Here is a 20,262-nt window from a genome sequence, read left to right as displayed (position 1 = left end):
CGCCTGGAGCCGCCTCCCACAGCCGCCGCCGGTCGCCGCACCAGGAGCCGCCTCCCGCAGCCGCCGCCGGTCGCCGCGGCCGTCGCCCCGGGAGCCTCCCCGCCGGCCTTTTGCGCCTCCCGCGGCCGCGCCCTTCGTCGCTGGTGGCCGCGCATGTTGCCCCGGGAACCGCCCCGCTGGGCCTTGCCGCCTCCCGCAGGCGCGCCCGTCGCCCTGCCCCGCCGGCCCTTCACTGCCTCCCATCACCGTGGGTCGCCGCCGCCGGAGCCGTCCTCTTCTGCTTCCCGGCGGCCTAATGCAAGTAAGTTTCTTTTACACTTTCAACCAAAGGAATTGAGCAACTAGGTGGTAACAGATGCGCAATATATCCTAAATATATTTGGACAGACTGATTACTTAGATTACTTTCATCAGCGAAATCATGTGAATGCTACTGTTGGCATAAACCTGTCTATACAGCCTATAGGTGCATGTACGAATTTCCCGGAGAGCCGCCATGGGCGCTCTGGTTGACACCACCTTCTTCACATCTTCTCTGGCGAGGAAAACGTTGCACATACGGCTTGAGGAATGAGGACCCTCCCTCTCCTTCAGAGGAATGTTTAATTGCAAGTAGTAAATCTTTCTTCCCGTCCATATCTTGACAGATTTGGCCACCAAATTATCCATCTCGAATACCTAAAACTGCAAGCATCAGACCAAGCTAAGCATCATATTCAAAGAATATGCAACTTTCCTACATGATTCAGTTTCTTTAATTTCCTATTGCTGAACTGTATAGAGGTTTTTGTTTCATGCATTTGGGTTCTATAGTGATTTGGGTTCTGCTCAGGGGATTTTATTCATGCATGGTTCACTGTACAATAGGATTTGTTGAGAATTCATAAACAATAAAAGTTTTCTGCTTGGATCACAATTACTCAAATATCAGCCTTTTATGTTTAATTATTTTAACTGATCAACAACCTATATGTAGTACTTTCTGGAGCAGCCTCCCCTTATACAATTATGACCTTCTATTCATAGATGATAGACTATGTTCCAGAGCAGCCGGTATGAGCTTCATGTATTATGCTGATTCATAAGAGGTTCACTTGGTGCAGATGATGAGGTCCTTGGAATGCTTCCTGTAGCACGGGAATTTCTACGCCATGGAGTTAATATATAATCTGAAATATAATATAAGAAGAAGGAAATGCATTTTGTTAAGTTTCCTCCACATTGTAGTAAGGGTTAGTCCATCCACCCTCTCTTCTCACCACGAATACCCTGGATTGGATCCATGTGGCAGCTGGTGATTCCAGGCTCCTGTGTGTGTATTTGGTGACATCTTGTTACACTATAGGAGGAAAAAATAGTTTCAGGAGAATTGGGTTCCAGACTTTCAGTAGTAACAAAGTGCAATTCGGTGGAACCATGGAAGGTCCTGTAGCTTGGATGTGCAGGGGAGGCTGAAGGTTACAATCCTTTTAATTTGTTGATAATTTATTTGAAATAGATTGTAATTTATATGGCCGGAGTAGATTCGAATTTGCATGGTGTGGATCCCAAAAACTGGTTCCTTATACTGAACATTCCTTTGTCATGGAATTTCTGTACAACTACTGAAATTACCTTGTGCTAAAGAAGAGCTCAGGGAGCAGGACAAGGAGAAAAGAGCTAGAAAGGAAAAGACATATGTGAGATTCAATAAAATAATGATTTCTAACCGGTAGTATTGTTACTTCATGATGGTTTGTTTTGATATTTTCGTTCTACATGTGATGTTGTTCCTGTCTTGTGCTACTGCCAGCCTCAACGCCAGCCCTTCTACGCCTACTTCAGAGGCCCAGTCACCAACAGCCAAAATATTACTCCCTCCGTCCGGAAATACTTGTCATCAAAATGAATAAAAAGGGATGTATCTAGATGTATTTTAGTTCTAGATACATCCCTTTTTGTCCATTTTGATGACAAGTATTTTCGGACGGAGAGAGTATCTTATTTGATCCGTGTGAAATTGAGGGGGTGATAGGCCAGACCTTCAGAGAGTTGCAAACACATGTGCTACTTCTACGCAATTACATGTGTATTCTTCACTGTTGTGTATTCTAAGAACGGTAGGTAATGCCCTTCCATTCAATGGAAAATTGGATCAGGGGCAGTTGCCCGGTTGGTTTGCAAATAATCCTTTTGCAACATGCCACGGCAGCCAACTAGCTTAAACTTGTGCTTGTTGAAGGCAGAATTTGAGCCTGCCCATATTTATGGATAATACATATGCATCCTTAATGGGGTACACGTGCATGTGCGCGTGCGTGATTACTATTAAATTTAATGGTGGCCGCATCTGATAGAACAACCAAACTCTTAGTTAATTGCTTAGCATATTGGCCCTAACTATATTTGCACCCATTTGGAACACATTAGTCCATTGCAACATAGCATCTGAAGGATTTCATGTTTCCCAGATCTTTTATATTGTTCCCAAATCCATTCGTGATAGACAAGACATTACTGTACATTGTGTTTGGGCATAAATGTATCTTTGCTTTAGTCATTTGCTTGCGCCCACAGATCTAGCACCGTCTATCCCCCGCACTGATGTATAGTTCTCTCCGATCTCACCCAACATAAACGGACAAACAACACAATTACCACCAGCGCTACGCAGGTCAATTTGAATATGGATAACTAGACAAACTTCAATTCAGTGGCCTTTTGATGATCTATGTTGCAAATGGTCAATACTTATGCTTTATCTTATTTTACCTTATCTCTGCTTAACTCGATTGCATCATCCTGAAAATATTAGTTTGTACATATTTTTTCTCGAATTGTCTCTTTGATAATAAAATGGATGAAAATATGCTTGGAGAGACATGAGAGGGGAGGGTGGGGGTGGAGAATGAAAATTTAAAGTATTTAAGGCATGGTGTTTTCGATACAAATGACCGTCAAGATGAACGACTCAAATTCTTTAAGGTTACACGTGCATTGCACGTGCGTGATTACTAGTTTAAATAAAATAATAATGGTTGTTCTATTTATATGAGTAATATCTTTCATGGTCATGCACCCTTGATGAGTGGTCTATTTTTACTAAATCTTGATAGTAGTGATACACATGTTCATAGTATTGAAGCCAAAAGATGCAGAGTTGATAATGATAGTGCAACTTATTTGTGGCACTGCCGTTTAGTTCATATTGGTGTAAAGCGCATGAAAAACTCCATTCTGATGAACTTCTGGAATCACTTGATTATGAATCACTTGGTACTTGCGAACCATGTCTCATGTGCAAGATGACTAAAACTCCGTTCTCCGAAACAATGGAGCGATTAATAGAGTTATTGGAAATCATACATATTGATGTATGTGGTCTAATGAATATTGAAGCTCACGCGGATATTGTTATTTTCTCACCTTCACAGATGATTTCAGTAGATATGGGTATATCTACTTAATGAAACATAAGTCTGAAACATTTGAAAAGTTCAAATAATTTCAAAGTGAAGTGGAAAATCATCGTAATAAGAAAAATCAAATTTCTACGATCTGATCATGGAGGTGAATATTTGAGTTATGAGTTTGGACTTCATTTGAAACAACGCGGAATAGTTTTGCAACTCCCGCCACCTGGAACACCACAACGTAATGGTGTGTCCGAACGTCGTAACCGCACTTTATTAGATATGGTGCGATCTATGATGTCTCTCACTGATTTACCGCTATTATTTTGGGGTTATGCTTTAGAGACGGCTGCATTCACATTAAATAGGGCACCATCCAAATCTTTTGAGACGACACCTTATGAACTATGGTTTTGCAAGAAACCCAAGTTGTCATTTCTTAAAGTTTGGGGCTGCGATGCTTATGTGAAAAAGCATCAGCCTGATAAGCTCGAACCCAAATCAGAGAAATGTGTCTTCATAGGATACCCAAAGGAGACTGTTGGGTATACCTTCTATCACAGATCCGAAGGCAAGATATTCGTTGCTAAGAATGGATCCTTTCTAGAGAAGGAGTTTCTCTCGAAAGAAGTGAGTGAGAGGAAAGTAGAACTTGACGAGGTAATTGTACCTTCTCCCTTATTGGAAAGTAGTTCATCACTGAAATTAGTTCCATTGATTCCTACACCAGTAAGTGAGGAAGCTAATGGTGATGATAATGAAACTTCTGATCAAGTTACTACCGAACCTCGTAGGTCAACCAGAGTAAGATCCGCACCAGAGTGGTACGGTAATCCTATTCTGGAAGTCATGTTACCTGACCATGACGAACCTACGAACTATGAGGAAGCGATGATGAGCCCAGATTCCGCAAAATGGCTTGAGGCCATGAAATCTGAGATGGGATCCATGTATGAGAACAAAGTGTGGACTTTGGTTGACTTGCCCGATGATCGGCATGCCATAGAGAATAAATGGATCTTCAAGAAGAAGACTGACGCTAACGGTAATATTACTGTCTAGAAAGCTCGACTTTTTGAAAAAGGTTTTCGACAAGTTCAAGGAGTTGACTACGACGAGACCTTCTCACCCATAGCGATGCTTAAGTCCGTCCGAATCATGTTAGCAACTGCCGCATTTTATGATTATGAAATTTGGCAAATTGATATTAAAACTGCGTTCCTTAATGGATATCTTAAAGAAGAGTTGTATATGATGCAACCAGAAGGTTTTGTCGATCCAAAAGGTGCTTACAAAGTGTGCAAGCTCCAGCGGTCCATTTATGGACTGGTGCAAGCCTCTCGGAGTTGGAATATACGCTTTGATAGTGTGATCAAAGCATATGGTTTTATACAGACTTTTGGAGAAGCGTGTATTTACAAGGAAGTGAGTGGGAGCTCTGTAGCATTTCTTATGTTATATGTAGATGACATATTGTTGATCGGAAATGATACTGAATTTTTGAATAGCATAAAAGGATACTTAAATAAGAATTTTTCAATGAAAGACCTCGGTGAAGCTGCTTATATATTGGGCATCAAGATCTATAGAGATAGATCAAGACACTTAATTGGACTTTAACAAAGCACATACCTTGATAAAGTTTTGAAGAAGTTAAAAATGGATCAAGGAAAGAAAGGGCTCTTTCCTGTGTTACAAGGTGTGAAGTTGAGTCGGACTCAATGCCTGACCACTTCAGAAGATAGAGAGAAAATGAAAGGTGTTCCCTATGCTTCAGCCATAGGCTCTATTCTGTATGCAATGCTGTGTACTAGACTTGATGTGTGCCTTGCTATCAATTTAGCGGGGAGGTACCAAAGTAATCCAGGAGTGGATCACTGGACAGTGGTCAAGAACATCCTGAAATACCTGAAAAGGACTAAGGATATGTTTCTCATATATGGAGGTGACAAAGAGCTCGTCGTAAACGGTTACGTCGATGCAAGCTTTGACACTGATCCGGATGACTCTAAGTCACAAACCAGATACGTGTTTTTTATTAAATTGTGGAGCTGTCAGTTGGTGCAGTTCCAAGCAGACCGTCGTGGCGGGATCTATGTGTGAAGCGGAATACATAGCTGCTTCGAAAGCAGCAAATGAAGGAGTCTGGATGAAGGAGTTCATATCCGATCTAGGTGTCATACCTAGTGCGTCGAGTCCAATGAAAATCTTTTTTGACAATACTAGTGTAATTGCCTTGGCAAAGGAATCCAGATTTCACAAGAGAACTAAACACATCAAGAGACGCTTCAATTCCATCCGCGATCAAGTCAAGGAGGGAGACATAGATATTTGCAAAATACATACGGATCTGAACGTTGCAGACCCGTTGACTAAGCCTTTCTCACGAGCAAAACATGATCAGCACGAAGACTCCATGGGTGTTAGAATCATTACAATGTAATCTAGATTATTGACTCTAGTGCAAGTGGGAGACTGAAGGAAATATGCCCTAGAGGCAATAAGAAAGTTGTTATTTATATTTCCTTATATCATGATAAATGTTTATTATTCATGCTAGAATTGTATTAACCGGAAACTTAGTACATCTGTGAATACATAGACAAACAGAATGTCACTAGTATGCCTCTACTTAACTAACTCGTTGAATCAATGAAGGTTATGTTTCCTAACCATAGACATGAGTTGTCATTTGATTAACGAGATCACATCATTAGAGAATGATGTGATTGACTTGACCCATCCGTTAGCTTAGCACGATGATCGTTTAGTTTGTTGCTATTGCTTTCTCCATAACTTATACATGTTCCTATGACTATGAGATCATGCAACTCCCGAATACCGGAGGAACACTTTGTGTGCTACCAAACATCACAACGTAACTGGGTGATTATAAAAGGTGCCCTACAGGTGTCTCTGATGGTGTTTGATGAGTTGGCATAGATCGACATTAGGATTTGTCACTCCGATTGTCAGAGATGTATCTCTGGGCCCTCTCGGTAATGCACATCACTATAAGCCTTGCAAGCAATGTGAATAATGAGTTAGTTACGGGATGATACATTACGGAACGAGTAAAGAGACTTGCCGGTAACGAGATTGAACTAGGTATTGAGATACCGACGATCAAATCTCGGGCAAGTAACATACCGATGACAAAGGGAACAACGTATATCGTTATGCGGTTTGACCGATAAAGATCTTTGTAGAATATGTGGGAGCCAATATGAACATCCAGTTTCCGCTATTGGTTATTGACTGGAGACGTGTCTCGGTCATTTCTACATAGTTCTCGACGAACCCGCAGGGTCCGCACGCCTAACGTTCGGTGACGATCGGTATTATGAGTTTATGTGTTTTGATCTACCGAAGGTAGTTCGAAGTCCCGGATGTGATCACGGACATGACGAGGAGTCTCCAAATGGTCGAGACATAAAGATTGATATATTGGACGGCTATATTCGGACACCGGAAGTGTTCCGGGTGATTTCAGAGAAAACCAGAGTGCGGGAGGGTTACCGGACCCCCCCCCGGTAGAACTAATGGGCCACATGGGCCTTAGTGGAGAGAGAGAAAGGGCCGGCCAGGGCAGGCCGCGCGCCCCCTCCCCCTCTGGTCCGAATTGGACTAGGGAAGGGGGGCGGCGGCGCCCCCCATTCCTTCTCCCTCTTCTCCTTCCTTTCCCCCTCCTAGTAGGAGTAGGAAAGGGAAGTCTACTCCTACTAGGAGGAGGACTCCTCCTCTCCTGGAGCGCCCTAAGGGCCGGCCGGCCTCCCCCTTCCTCCTTTATATACGGGGGCAGGGGGGCACCCTAGGACACACAAGTTGATTGTTTCCAGCCGTGTGCGGTGCCCCCCTCCACCATAATCCACCTCAGTCATATCGTAGCAGTGCTTAGGCGAAGCCCTGTTCCGGTAGCATCATCATCACCGTCATCACGCCGTCGTGCTGGCGAAGCTCTCCCTCGACACTCTGCTGGATCTTGAGTTCGTGGGACGTCACCGAGCTGAATGTGTGCAGATCGCGGAGGTGCTGTACTTTCGGTACTAGGATCAGTCAATCGTGAAGACGTACGACTACATCAACCGCGTTGTCATAACGCTTCTGCTTACGGACTACGAGGGTACATAGACAACACTCTCCCCTCTCGTTGGTATGCATCACCATGATCTTGTGTGTGCGTAGGATTTTTTTTTGAAATTATTTCATTCCCCAACATTTACTATACAACTTGTTCTTGTAGACTTGTCTTGGGCCTCCAAGCGCAGATTTTTGTAGGACAGTAGCAAATTTCCCTTAAGTGGATGCCCTAAGATTTATCAATCTGTGGGAGATATAGGACGATGATGGTCTTTCTCAAATAACCCTGCAACCAAATAATAAAAAGTCTATTGTGTCCCCAACACATCAAATACAATGGTAAACTGTATAGGTGCACTAGTTCGGCGAAGAGATGGTGATACAAGTGTAGTAATGATAGTAAATATTGATTTTTGTAATAGGAACAATAAAAAACAGCAAGGTAGAAATTTATAAAATGGAACACAAACGGTATCGTAATGCTTGAAATTGAGGCCCAGGGTTCGTAGTTCCACTAGTGCAATCTCTCAACAATACTTATATAATTGGATCATATAACCATCCCTCAACGTGTGATGAAGAATCACTCCAAAGTTCCTATCTAGTGAAGAATATAATAAGAAATTGTTTGTAGGGTACGAAACCACCTCAAAGCTATTCTTTCCGATCAACCTATCCTAGAGTTCGTACTAAAATAACAAGCTATTATTTCCGATCGATCTAACCAAGAGTTCGTACTAAAATAACAACATATGATACACATCAACCAACTCTAATGTCACCTAGATACTCCAATGTCACCGCGAGTATCCGTGAGTTGATTATACGATATGCATCAAACAATTTCAGATTCATAATACTCAATATCCAACAGAAAGAACTTCAAAGAGTGCCCCAAGATTTCTACCTGAGAAATAAAGACGAGAACGTGCCTCAACCCCTATGCATAGATTACCCCAATGTCACCTCAGAAATCCATGAGTTGAGTGCCAAAAAACATATCAAGTGAATCAATATGATACCCCATTGTCACCACGGGTATTCATAGCAAGACATACATCAAGTGTTCTCAAATCCATAAAAGTATTCAATCCGATAAAACGAAATCTCAAAGAAAAAACTCAATTCACAGCAAGATAGAGAGGGGAAAACACCATATGATCCAACTATATTAACAAATCATGTGATACATCAAGATCGTGACATCTCAAAAACACGAGAGAGAGAGAGAGAGAGAGATTAAAAACATAGCTACTGGTACAAACTCTCAGTCCTGAGGGTGGACTGCTCCCTCCTCATCATGGTGGCCGCTGGGATGATGAAGATGGCCATCGGTGATGATTTCCCTATTCGGCAGGGTGCCAAAACGGGGTATAGATTGGTTTTTCGTGGCTACACAGGCTTGCGGTGGCGGAACTTCTGATCTAGGGTTATTTCTAATGGTTTCTCTATTTATAGGATTTTTAGCGTTCAAATCACACGAAGATGGGCCTCGAGGAGGGCACACCCCACCTGGGCGCGCTTGGGCCTCCTGACGTGCCCAGGTGTCTTGTGCTCTCCTCCTTCACCTTCTAGGGCCTCTTTTGTTCAAAAAAAGTCGTTAAAAAGTTTCGTTGCATTTAGAGAACTTTTATTTCTACATGAAAAACAACACCATAATAGTTCTGCTGAAAACAGTGCCAGTCTGGTTAGTTCGATGCAAATCATACCAAAACGATATAAAATTGTTGTAAACATGGCATGAATACTTTATAAATTATAGATACGTTGGAGACGTATCATAGGTCCACTTATCACACATCTTCTCCCTATTTGAAGAGCATAGACATGTACATCACGAATATCCACAACGTAAAGCATGCTAATCTCTTCCTCCATCATGCTCATTTCCTTTAGGTTTTTTGTGGCTGGTTTTCTTTTAGGTTTTTTTTCCCTTTTTTCTTTTTTGTTTCTTTTTTTATTTTCGTCTTCGTTTTTATCTTTCTCCTTCTTTCTTCTTTTTTCTTTTCTTTCCCTTTTCTGTTCTGAAAATATGTCCGTGGTTCTAAAAAAATCGTCTATTAAAAAAGTTCACAAATTTGAAAAAATGTTGGTGTTTTCAAAAAATGTTGGTGTTTTCAAAATGTTCATAAATTTGAAAATTTCCAGACTTTCAAAAAATGTTTGCCGTTCCAAAATTTTGTTCACAATTTCAAATATTGTTGATGTTTATGACATTTGCTCACAATTTTGGAAAAATATTGTTAAATTTTTATTTATTATTTCCTGTTTTTTTTTGCTTTCCTCTCCTTTTTGCTTTTTCTTTGGAATTTCGTTTTCTTTTTTTTCTTTTCCAATGTTTTGTTTATATGTTCGTGCTTTTTTAAAAAATGACCACGTTTCCAAAAATTGTTCATGTTTTCAAAAATATTCAGGAGTTTGAAAAATTGTTCATGTTTGCAAAAAAATGTTCTAGTTTTCAAAAATTGTTCGCAAATATCCAGAAAGTTCGTGTTTTCAATTTTATTCGACAGAGTTTCAAAAATTGTTCATGTTTGCAAAACAATTATCCGTTTCCAAAATTTGTTCACGTTTTTAGAATTTTCTTAATAGTTTAAAAAATGTTTCAATTTTAAAAAATGTGCTTATATCCAAAACCATGTTTGTATTGTTTCAAAATATTTGTGTTTATTTAAAATTTGTTTACAAAAATTGAAAATTCTACGCATTTCGTTAAACATTCATTTTTAAAAAAACTGATATTTTTTAAACATGAACAAAAAAGGTTCGTCTTGTCGATATTCATTCGCAAATTTCCGAAAAATTTCTTGTTTCCCTAAATTGTTTGTATGTTCCAATTTGTTCGGTGGATTTTAAAAAATGTTCATGTTTGCAAAGTACATTCAAGATTTGTAATATTTGTTCAAAAATTCGAAAAAATAATTCTGAAATTCCCAATGTGTTCTTGTTAAAATGTATTCATAAACGCCCAAAATGTTCAAGTTTTCAAAAAAATTGCAATTGCGAAAAATTGTTTGCAAATTTATAAAATTGTTCACATTTTGTTTATGAGTTTAAAAAACTTTCTGGTTTTTTAAAAAAGTTAGTGTTTTAAAAAATTGTTCACATTTTCAGATTTTAATTCAGAATTTCAACCTTGTTCACAGATTGAAAATATTTCACTGTTTTCTGAAAATGTGAGTTTCCTAAAAAGAATTCAAAGATTTGACAGATGGCTGAGTTTCTAAAAATATTTCCGTTTTGAAAAACTGTTTCATTTCGAAACTTAAAATGTTTCGGATTTGCCGCTAGCTTTTAGTTCTTATAGTTTCGCGCTGATGTATAGACAAGAGCCAACATTCTGTCCATTGGGTAGCGACACTCATACATGTACGTTAGAACTTGTGTTCGAATCCAGGCGAGCACGTTACATTACTTTTTTTTTTGGATTTTTAGCGCTACAGGGCTCTCACGACACCCTCTAATGGGACAGCCCAGTCACGGTCACCTTTGTGCGTCGCGGATCTGTTTGACGCAAAACGCGTCGAATAAGAAATCCCTGGTTCGGTACCTTCTCTCTGATTTTTTTTGGTCCATCCACGAATCTCTATCTCTAATCTCTCTTCTCTCTCTAATAATAGAGAAGCTATTGATTCTGCCCATCCGTCATTAGATTAACCTCTAAAATTGCCAGAAATTACCGACTATGCCATGCATAAATGAGGAAAAACAATTCATTTTTTTCTTCAGAAGTCGCGGCAGTGGTTCTTGGTTTACTTACTAGCGATCTCCCAATCTTGCACAAGCAGTCAGGCATTGCAGTGGATAGAGCCTTAGAGCATCTCTAGCCGCGTCCCCAACAGACCCTCCCCAGGCGTTTTTGCCGTGCCGGCGCCGAAAAAACCGCCAGTCGCGCCCCCAGAAGCCCGTTTTTCGCCGGCCGGCGGACGCAGGCCGAACCCGGCTTCCTGGGGGCCCCTGGGGCGCCGGCACAAGCGAAAAGGGTGCGTGGGTCTGCCCTGTCGGCGAGGCGAGCGCCTCTTCCCGCCGTTTCTTCCCGCGTTTTCCCCACTTCCCTCCCATACTCTTCCTTCCTCCCGCCAATCTCCCTCCCGCTCGCCTCCCTCCCAGCCGGCCGCCATGCCACCGAACAAGTAGGTCGCCCCCACGCGGCGGCAACCGCGACCGCCTCCGTCGCCAACCGAAGCAGAGGAAGCCGAGGGCGCCGCCGATCAAGCCACCGGGCATGTCAAACGCCGAGTGGAGGGCGGAAGTTCAGCGGCGGGAGGCTGTCACCGCTGACCGGCGGAACAGGGTCATCGCCAAGAAGGCCCGCGACAACGCGGCGTGCGCGGCTGCGGCTGCCTCGGCGGACCAAACCGAGGCCGAGGCGACTCGCGCGGGGATGATGAATCCACCCGGAAGCCATGCCCAGTACGCGTGTAACACCCTCGATGCGACTATATCTCCCACGTGTCGAGGCACGACTTAGAGGCATAATCGCATTGAAGGCATATGTCGCAAGTCAGGTAATCATCACAAACATCCCATGTAATATAAATAATGAAAAGGGATAACATAGTTGGCTTACACTCGCCACGTCAATCAAGTACATAAATAACATACATCATCCAAACACTCATGGCCCGACTACGGCGCCAAAATAGTTGGCTTACACTCATCCAAACACTCATAATCCCAATCACCCCCAACTGGGCACCACTTCATGCCGAAGGAGATCACACAAGCCCTGAGCATATCTTCAAGAATCTTGTTGACACGCTCGACTTGACCGCTTGTTTGTGGATGGAAAGCAGTGCTGAAGCGGATGTTGGTGCCCATGGCCTCCTAAAAAGAATCCCAAAACTTGAAGGTAAAGATGCTGCCACGGTCTGAAGATATCACTTGAGGGATACCGTGCAGAGAGACAATTCGAGAGGTATAGAGTTCCGCCAATTGAGCTGCAGGGATACCGTAGTCGGGCCATGAGTGTTTGGATGATGTATGTTATTTATGTACTTGATTGACGTGGCGAGTGTAAGCCAACTATGTTATCCCTTTTCATTATTTATATTACATGGGATGTTTGTGATGATTACCTGACTTGCGACATATGCCTTCAATGCGATTATGCCTGTAAGTCGTGCCTCGACACGTGGGAGATATAGTCGCATCGAGGGTGTTACAACGCGCCCTGGGGCCAGCAAGGCGTTGGCTCTCCGCAGACATGGGGATCGCCCTCGCTGGGGTACGCTGACGGGGATGCGCACGGTGGGTTCAACCCAAACGTCATCTTCCCCCATGGATACCCGGCCCAGCGCACACCCTCTCGCGCCTTCGCCGGCGTGCAGTACCCTCCATACAACTACTCGTCGCCCGCCTATGCTTCCTCCCCGACGCCCCCGCTACGCCGTGGCCCGCTGCCCTTCTCCCACCTCGGCGACACCGACGAGACCGAGGCCGACATGGACGACATCATCGCGGCTGGTTCGGCCGCGACCGCCGCGTCTCCCGGGTTCGTCACCCAGGATGAGGTGGTGGATCTCAGCGGCGACATTGACGGCTAGCTCGGCTACGTCTACGATGAGGAAGAGCAGGAGGAGCAGGAGGGGGAGGACGAGGAGGAGGAGGAGCCGACGCCTGCGACGGCGAAGGGGAGCAAGAAGAAGAAGCGGGCGGCCAGGACAGGCGAGCCGCGCATTAAGTGGGCGTCCAAGGAGGAGGAATGCCTCGCCGAAGCATGGAAAGTCGTCTGCCTTGACCCGACGACCAGCACGAACCTGAGCATCGACACGTATTGGGACCACATCAAGGCCGAGTTCGACGAGCGCAAGCTCGTCGACCCCTACTTCAAAGGATTCTACATGCAGCGCGGCTCCAAGGCGATGGCGAACCATTGGGGGCGTATCCAGGGGGCGTGCAACAAATGGCATGGGGTCATCGAGGAGGTCGCGGCATGCCTGGAGAGCGGCGCCAGCGTCGAGGATCAGGTATGCCATGCTGGCCTCCCGCCTCTCTTCGCTGTGTAGGCGCGCCAACTGTTTGTTCCTCCGCGCAGTTGCTGCGCATGTTCGCCCTGTACCGGCAGAGCAACAGCGACGTCGAATTCAAGTACCTCCACGTCTACAAGCGCATTGACAAGTGCGAGAAGTGGGCGGAAGTCCGGCGCACCCTCGACAAGGCCAAGGAGACCTACAAACTGGACGCGCCGACTCCTAGCGCATCGGAAGGGCGGCCGGACGGCAACAAAGTTGCCAAGAAGGGGAAATACGCCGACGCGGCCACCGCTCGAGTGCAGGAGTCCATCGAGCACTGACTCGCCGATGCGCAGGCCCGGGCCGTCCTTCGTGAAGAGAAGACCGAGGCGTGCTGGTCAGCGTTGATGTCGAGCAGCGCCGTCAAGCTCGACCTGCTCCGTACGAACGTCACCGCGAAGAAGAGAAACACCGACCTGGCTTTCCTGCTGGGCGGGGCGGACATGCTCCTGAGCACCGACGAGGCGGTCAAGGCGTGGTACTTGGCGGAGCGCGGCCTCATCCTGAACCAGCTTCCCTCGACAAGGCCGCCGACGCCGACGCCGACGCCAAACCCGCGTGATGACGCCCAGCACCACCGAAGCCGCGCCGACACCGCCCAGCGCGGAGGCTGCTCCGACACCGCCAAGCCCGCGCATGCCAACTCCGCCGACGCCTGGGGCAGAGCCCGCCGAGTGATGCGCACGCGAACTTCTGCCGCTCTATTTTTTATACGCCGAACTGTGGCTTGCGATCGTCCGACTTGTGGCGGCTTTTGTGAGCGGGAACGACCAAGTTCGAATTTTTCGCGTCCTGGGGGCGGCGCTTGGGGGCGGGACTGGGAGCTAGGTCGCCCCCAGGGGCCGAACTAGCGCCGGTTCGCCCCAAGACCGCCCTTTTTTAACGCCCTGAGGGGCCGAACGGCTAGAGATGTTGGAGATGCGGGCTTGAGCCGATGTGTTCTCATTTTTTTTCCCTTTTCCGGTTTATTCTTTTTCCTGATAAATTAAATGCTCTTCAAAATATTTATCTTGTAAACTCTAACTCAAAATACTACATTTTATATATTGAGATATCCTGAGAAAAATGTGCATAAATTTTAAATATACATACATACATACATACGTGAAAAATCCTTTGGGCAGCTTAATATTTTAGGTCGCATTCGCCGAGTCAGCCACAAACGATATGCACGGTTTTTTCGCTCATCTGCCCCTCATATTCCTTCTGTGTCTTTGACCATAGAACTCTTATCCTGATTGGACATATGATTCTAGATATATACATGTATAATTTTTTCCCTTTTCCGGTTTAATCTTTTTTTGATAAATTAAAATGCTCTTCAAAATATTTATCTTTTAAACTCTAACTCAAAATATAACATTTTATATATTGAAATATCCCGAGAAAAATGTGCATGAATTTTAAATATACATATGTACATACGTGAATTTTTTTTCAGCAGCCTAATTTTTAGGTCGCATTCGTCCGAGTCTGGTACAAATGATATGCACGGTTTTTTCGCTCATCTGCCCCCGATATTCCATCTGAGTCTGTTGAGCATAGTACTCCTATCCTGGTTGGACATATGACTCTACATATATACATGTATAGAAATATCAAAAGCAACAAACTTCTGCAGAAAATAGGCTCACCTCAGCAAAGTCGTCACCGCCTTCAGTGGCGGCCCTCACGAGCGGACACATCGATCAAGACGCCATGCAACTCCTCCCTTCATTGCGTGGTGCCGTCAACCCGCGTGCCGAGGACGTCACCGAGCCACTCCAGTACCTCACCACATCGACGAATCAACCTTCTCCGCAACAAGGCAGGCAGTCAACGGCTCCCATGTCCTCCGCAGCCATGTTTGACGTGAACGCGGTCGTGCCTGCCGAGCGGTACTTTGGCCTCAACTCAGATGTGGCAGCGTAGTCTCCTATTTCTGGCCAGGTACGTTAGTACCACTATATTGATCGCATCAGCTGCTGCTTCCATCAATCGATCAATGAATGGTATAAAGGACCTTGGATGATCATATCGTGTGCACATATTAGCATAGGGGAGTTTATACTGTTTATACGTATACACACTCCATGGACTGACCGGGACAAGAATTACTGCTACCACAACTTTCGATCGTCCTAAACATGCTTGCGACTTGGCATTGATTAGTCTACATGTTTACAACGAGATAGGGTGCTCGCTGGTGTTGGGAACCAGGCTGGCCCCACATGCCTCGCTTCCCTCGAGTGGGAGCTCATAGGAGAAGCAGCTCTCTCCCTGAGAGACCGACACGGTCACCCATGTTAAATCGGTCCCTCGGCTTATCTTCTCTGACTCAAAGCTCAAGCTGATGTACGTGCCTTTGCCTGTTGACCAACTGACCGTCCACCGCAAAGGATGCAATTTCCTCTTCGAATAAACCTCGTAATCGTAAAAAAGTAGGTTTTTTAGTGCTGAGCCTAGCAAAAGAGAAATCGCCGTATACTAGGCCCTCCAACTTCTTAAAAGGTTTATCTAAAAGATTCGCGATATAACTAGGAAGACCTTTCAAATACCACACATGAGTCACGGGACATGCGAGTTTGATGTATCCCATTTGATATCTTCGTATCCGAGAATCCACAAATTCTACCCCGCATTTTTGGCAAAATCTTTCGTCTTCATTTTCAGCTCCGCTCGCTCAAGAATTGCCACAAGCGCAAATCCCGCTTTGCAGTTACGGATGTCGCGAAAGCTAGGTAGCTGCTTTCTACTAGATCGTACAGTATTTGACACGTACTCCTTTTGTAAAGAATTTAAACGCTCTTATATTTCTTTATAGAAAGAATACCATTTGTCAAGTTCAATATATTTTAAGTGACCTACATCTTTCAAGGAAAGTAAAACAAATCGAGGCTCAATTTGTTAAGATGGAACTCAGAGTAGGCCTTGATCTCCGCCTCTCCTTTCTAACTGGCATGCATGTCGAGGACATCGCCGACCCACTCCAGCACCTCACCACATCAACGAATCGACCTTCGCCACAACAAGGCAGACATTCAACGGCTCCCACGTCCTCCGCAGCCATGCTTGACGTGAACGCGGTTGTGCCTGCCGAGCGGTACTCTCCCTCAACTCGGATGTGGCTGCGTAGTCTCTTGTTTCTAGCCAGGTACTCCCTCCGGCTAAAAATACTTGTTATCAAAATGGACAAAGAGGATGTATCTAGAACTAAAATACATCTAGATACATGCCTTTTTATTTACTTTGATGACAAATATTTCCAGACAGAGGGAGTACGTTAATAACACTATATTGATCGCATCGGCCGCTGCTTCCATCCATCAATCAATGGTATAAAGGACCTTGGATGATCACATCGTGTGCACATATTAGCATAGGGGAGTTTATATACGTATACACACTCCATGGAGAGATCAGGACAAGAATTATTGCTTGATCGTCCTAAACATGATTGTGATTTGGCATTGATGAGTCTACAAGTTTACAACGAGATGGGGAGCTCGCAGGTGTTTGGAAACAGACTGGCTCCGCATGCCCCGCTTCCCTCGAGTGGGAGCTCATAGGAGGAGCGGCTCTCTCGCTGGAAGACCGGCATGGTCATCCCCTTTGAATCGGTCCCTCAACATATGTTCTCTGACTCAAAGCTCAGGATGATGTATGCGCCATTGCCTGCGGACCAACTGACCATCAACCACAACAACACCTGCACTTACGGATGTCCGGAAAGCTAGGTAGCTGCTTTCTACTGGATCATACAGTATTTGATATGTACTCCCTTGGTAAAGAATTTAAACGCTCTTATATTTCTTTATAGATATAATACTATTTTTCAAGTTGACTATATTTTTAGGTGGCCTACATTTTTCAAGGAAAGTAAAAACGGATCGATACTCCAATTATTATGATGGCACTCAGAGTAGGCCTTGACCTCTGCCTTTCTTTTCTAACTGGCATCTGCTCCATATGATGATGGAAACCACAAGGGTGTGTACATAATAAAACTTGCCAAAGGGCGGAAGGAAACTTGCAAAACGGCTAAAGGATGAATGTGTTGATGTCATTGACGAGACAGAGCAATCGTGATAAGTGGCAAACACATAATTTTGCTATCCCGTTGCAATGCACGGGCTCTTTTGCTACTTTAAAAAGAAAAATTGGGCATGTCATTATTCGAACAGAGGACCATCGCCATGAGGCAAAAATGTGCTAGCCGCGGTCACACCCTAAAATCATGGGAAAAATCGCGACCGAAAATCATGAGAAAAAGGTGAGAGAGGAGAATCAAACACATGACCTGTCATTTCAGATTTACCTGAGTTAACCAAGTGAGCTAGCAAATGATCGTGATTAGACCAGCTGACTATCTAAATAGTACTGAAGGCTGCTTGCATGCCCTTTTTTTTTTAATCAAATTGCTGGGCCTATTTAAGCATCAAATAATCGTTGCTAGGCTTTTATGGGCAGCGAGCCACATGAGAAAGACATAATCTCCAGTCCAATATCCTGCAAAGCATCTATATTTTATGTGAAATAATCCCACCATGCTCCTTTAAGATGATTCCCAGCTGTTTAGGTTAGCAATTTGGCCGTAATCTCTACCTAATAATAAAGCATGGAATGCTTCTATCCGTTCGTCACATCGGTTTTATAGAAAAACCCCTGTAGTTTTCGATAATTAAACCTGCAGTACTGTTTTAAGTTACGTAGAGAAAACATTTTACGTTTTGCAAAGAGCCCCTGCTGTTTCCTAGATTCAACCCACAGTCCATATCATATGTTTCTAAGAAATACTCATATCTTTTAAACCGTAACACTAATTTTAACGTGTTATGTATGAAATTTGATTAAAAAACATGTAGAATCTAAATATTATGTTATTTTACATGTTACAAAAATTTAAAATATTGTTTGGATGCAACCTTAATAAATAGTGCATGATCCGTCTTTATTTCGTGTCGGTGCAGATCCAGATAGAAAATGAACAACTCAGCAAAACTAGATTGGAGACGAAAGAATCCATCTATAACCACACATGCACGTGACGGCAAAACCTTTCAGGGGTCAAAGAAAGCAAATTTTCGATCTTAAGCCGAGAGAGAGATGCATTAAGATTGACACATTCAAACGAGTTGCGATTATGTGGGCATTGATGACATGTTCAAACAAAGAACGTGGACCTACCGAGGTCTCGAGTCATGATTATTAGATTAGGGGCGTGCGTTATTTTTTTCTCCCGTTGCATCGCACATGCTCTTTTGCTAGTATTAACAAGACACCAAAAAAGGGGAGGTGACAATGGAGGAGAGGGTGATTAAACTTGTGATGAAAGAAAGGATGAATTTGGGACGTGGTGCACGCTGCAAAGAGGGACCTGTGGGCTAAAAGAATTAACTTGCCAGGAAGTATATATATGTGTGTGGGCCAGAAGGAACATGCAAGGAAGGAAACAAGAACGTGTGTGGGCTAAAAGAACTAGTGAGGATTGTGTGTGTGGGCAGGAAGGAACCACGGACACGTGGGATTTCATATATTGTGACAATGACTTCTAAAAATAAAGATATTCTTCGCTCACAAAAAAGACAATGGATATTCACATGCAAGGAAGGAGACACTTGGGGTATTTTTAATACGGCAACACTAACACCCATACGTGTGGGCGTTTGCATCTCGCCCACACGCGTGGATCCACGTTCGTTTGTGGGTGTATGAATCTTGGCATGTTTGTGGTGCCACATAAGACTAGACTGGTGTGTGGGCATTCACCCAGTCGCCCATATGTCCGTTTCACCACACAGAGAGGCTGGTGTGTGGGCGTTTAGCAGTTCGTCCACACACTAGTTTTCACTCACGCACAAGGGCTGGTGTGTGGACAATTGCCATCTCGCCACACGCCCGTCTTCTCTCCCACACCCAAACTGCCAGTTGCCATGCGTTTTGCAGTGTACATGGCAACTGCCCTAGTGTGCTTGTAAGCAGATGGCAACTCTTTTTTTTACCCGAACATGTCAGTTACCATGTGTTTTGCAGGGTACACGACAACTGCCCTAGTGTCCTTGTCAGCAGATGACAACTCTCTCTTTTATCCGAACATGTTGTTTTGCCATGTCTTTTTGTAGCGCTACACGGACAACTGCCTAGTGTTAGTAGTTGGCAACTCCTAAGGTTTTCTAATCATGGCAACTGTAGTAAACCAGACCATATACATGACAACTGCTTAGTGTTAGTAGGTGACAACCTCTAAAGTTTTCAAATCATGGAAATTATAGTAAACCAGACCATACATGGCAACAACTGCAGTTGTCCAAAATGGCATCTGGCACTTGACCTGAGATGGCAACTGCAGTTGAGCAACCATGGCAACTGTAGTTCGGCGACATGGCAACTGCAGTTAAACGGACATTGAAGAGAGTCCGGACCATGACAACTGCGGGGACGCATGATGACTGTCACGCGGGGTGTGCGGGACCGTGAGATAGGTGGTTGAGAAAGGTTGTGTGGGCGTTATGCATTTTACCCACACGTGGGCGTTCAAGAGAGACCGCAAGGAAAAAAATAAGCATGTGGACGCTAATTGTTTTGCCCACACATAGACGTAGGCTGATCCCCTTACACACCACACAAAATGTGTGAACAGACTTCTTAACGCCCACACACGTGGACGTTATCAGCGTCCTTTTAATAAAGTTTAAAGAAAGGGAGAATTCTAGGGCTACAAAGAGTAGGAAGGATATCGTGTGTGCGAGCCATGCGCCGAGTATGAATTGGAGGCCTAAATTATTCGGAGATTTTTT

At 44.3% G+C, this 20,262-nt stretch overlaps 1 pseudogene; it reads left to right on the top strand.

The window, feature by feature from the left end:
* Nucleotides 1-11,697: 11,697 nt before the first annotated feature.
* LOC147982083 (uncharacterized) lies at nt 11,698-14,048 on the top strand (annotated as a pseudogene).
* The last annotated feature ends 6,214 nt before the right edge of the window (nt 14,049-20,262 follow it).

This window comes from Triticum urartu, chromosome 3A (genome assembly GCF_056163025.1).
Source record: "Triticum urartu cultivar PI428250 chromosome 3A, HENAU_Tu73, whole genome shotgun sequence".
In the NCBI taxonomy this organism is placed as follows: domain Eukaryota; kingdom Viridiplantae; phylum Streptophyta; class Magnoliopsida; order Poales; family Poaceae; genus Triticum; species Triticum urartu.
Note: the sequence above shows the minus strand (reverse complement) of the source record. Positions and strands in the feature narration are given on the sequence as shown.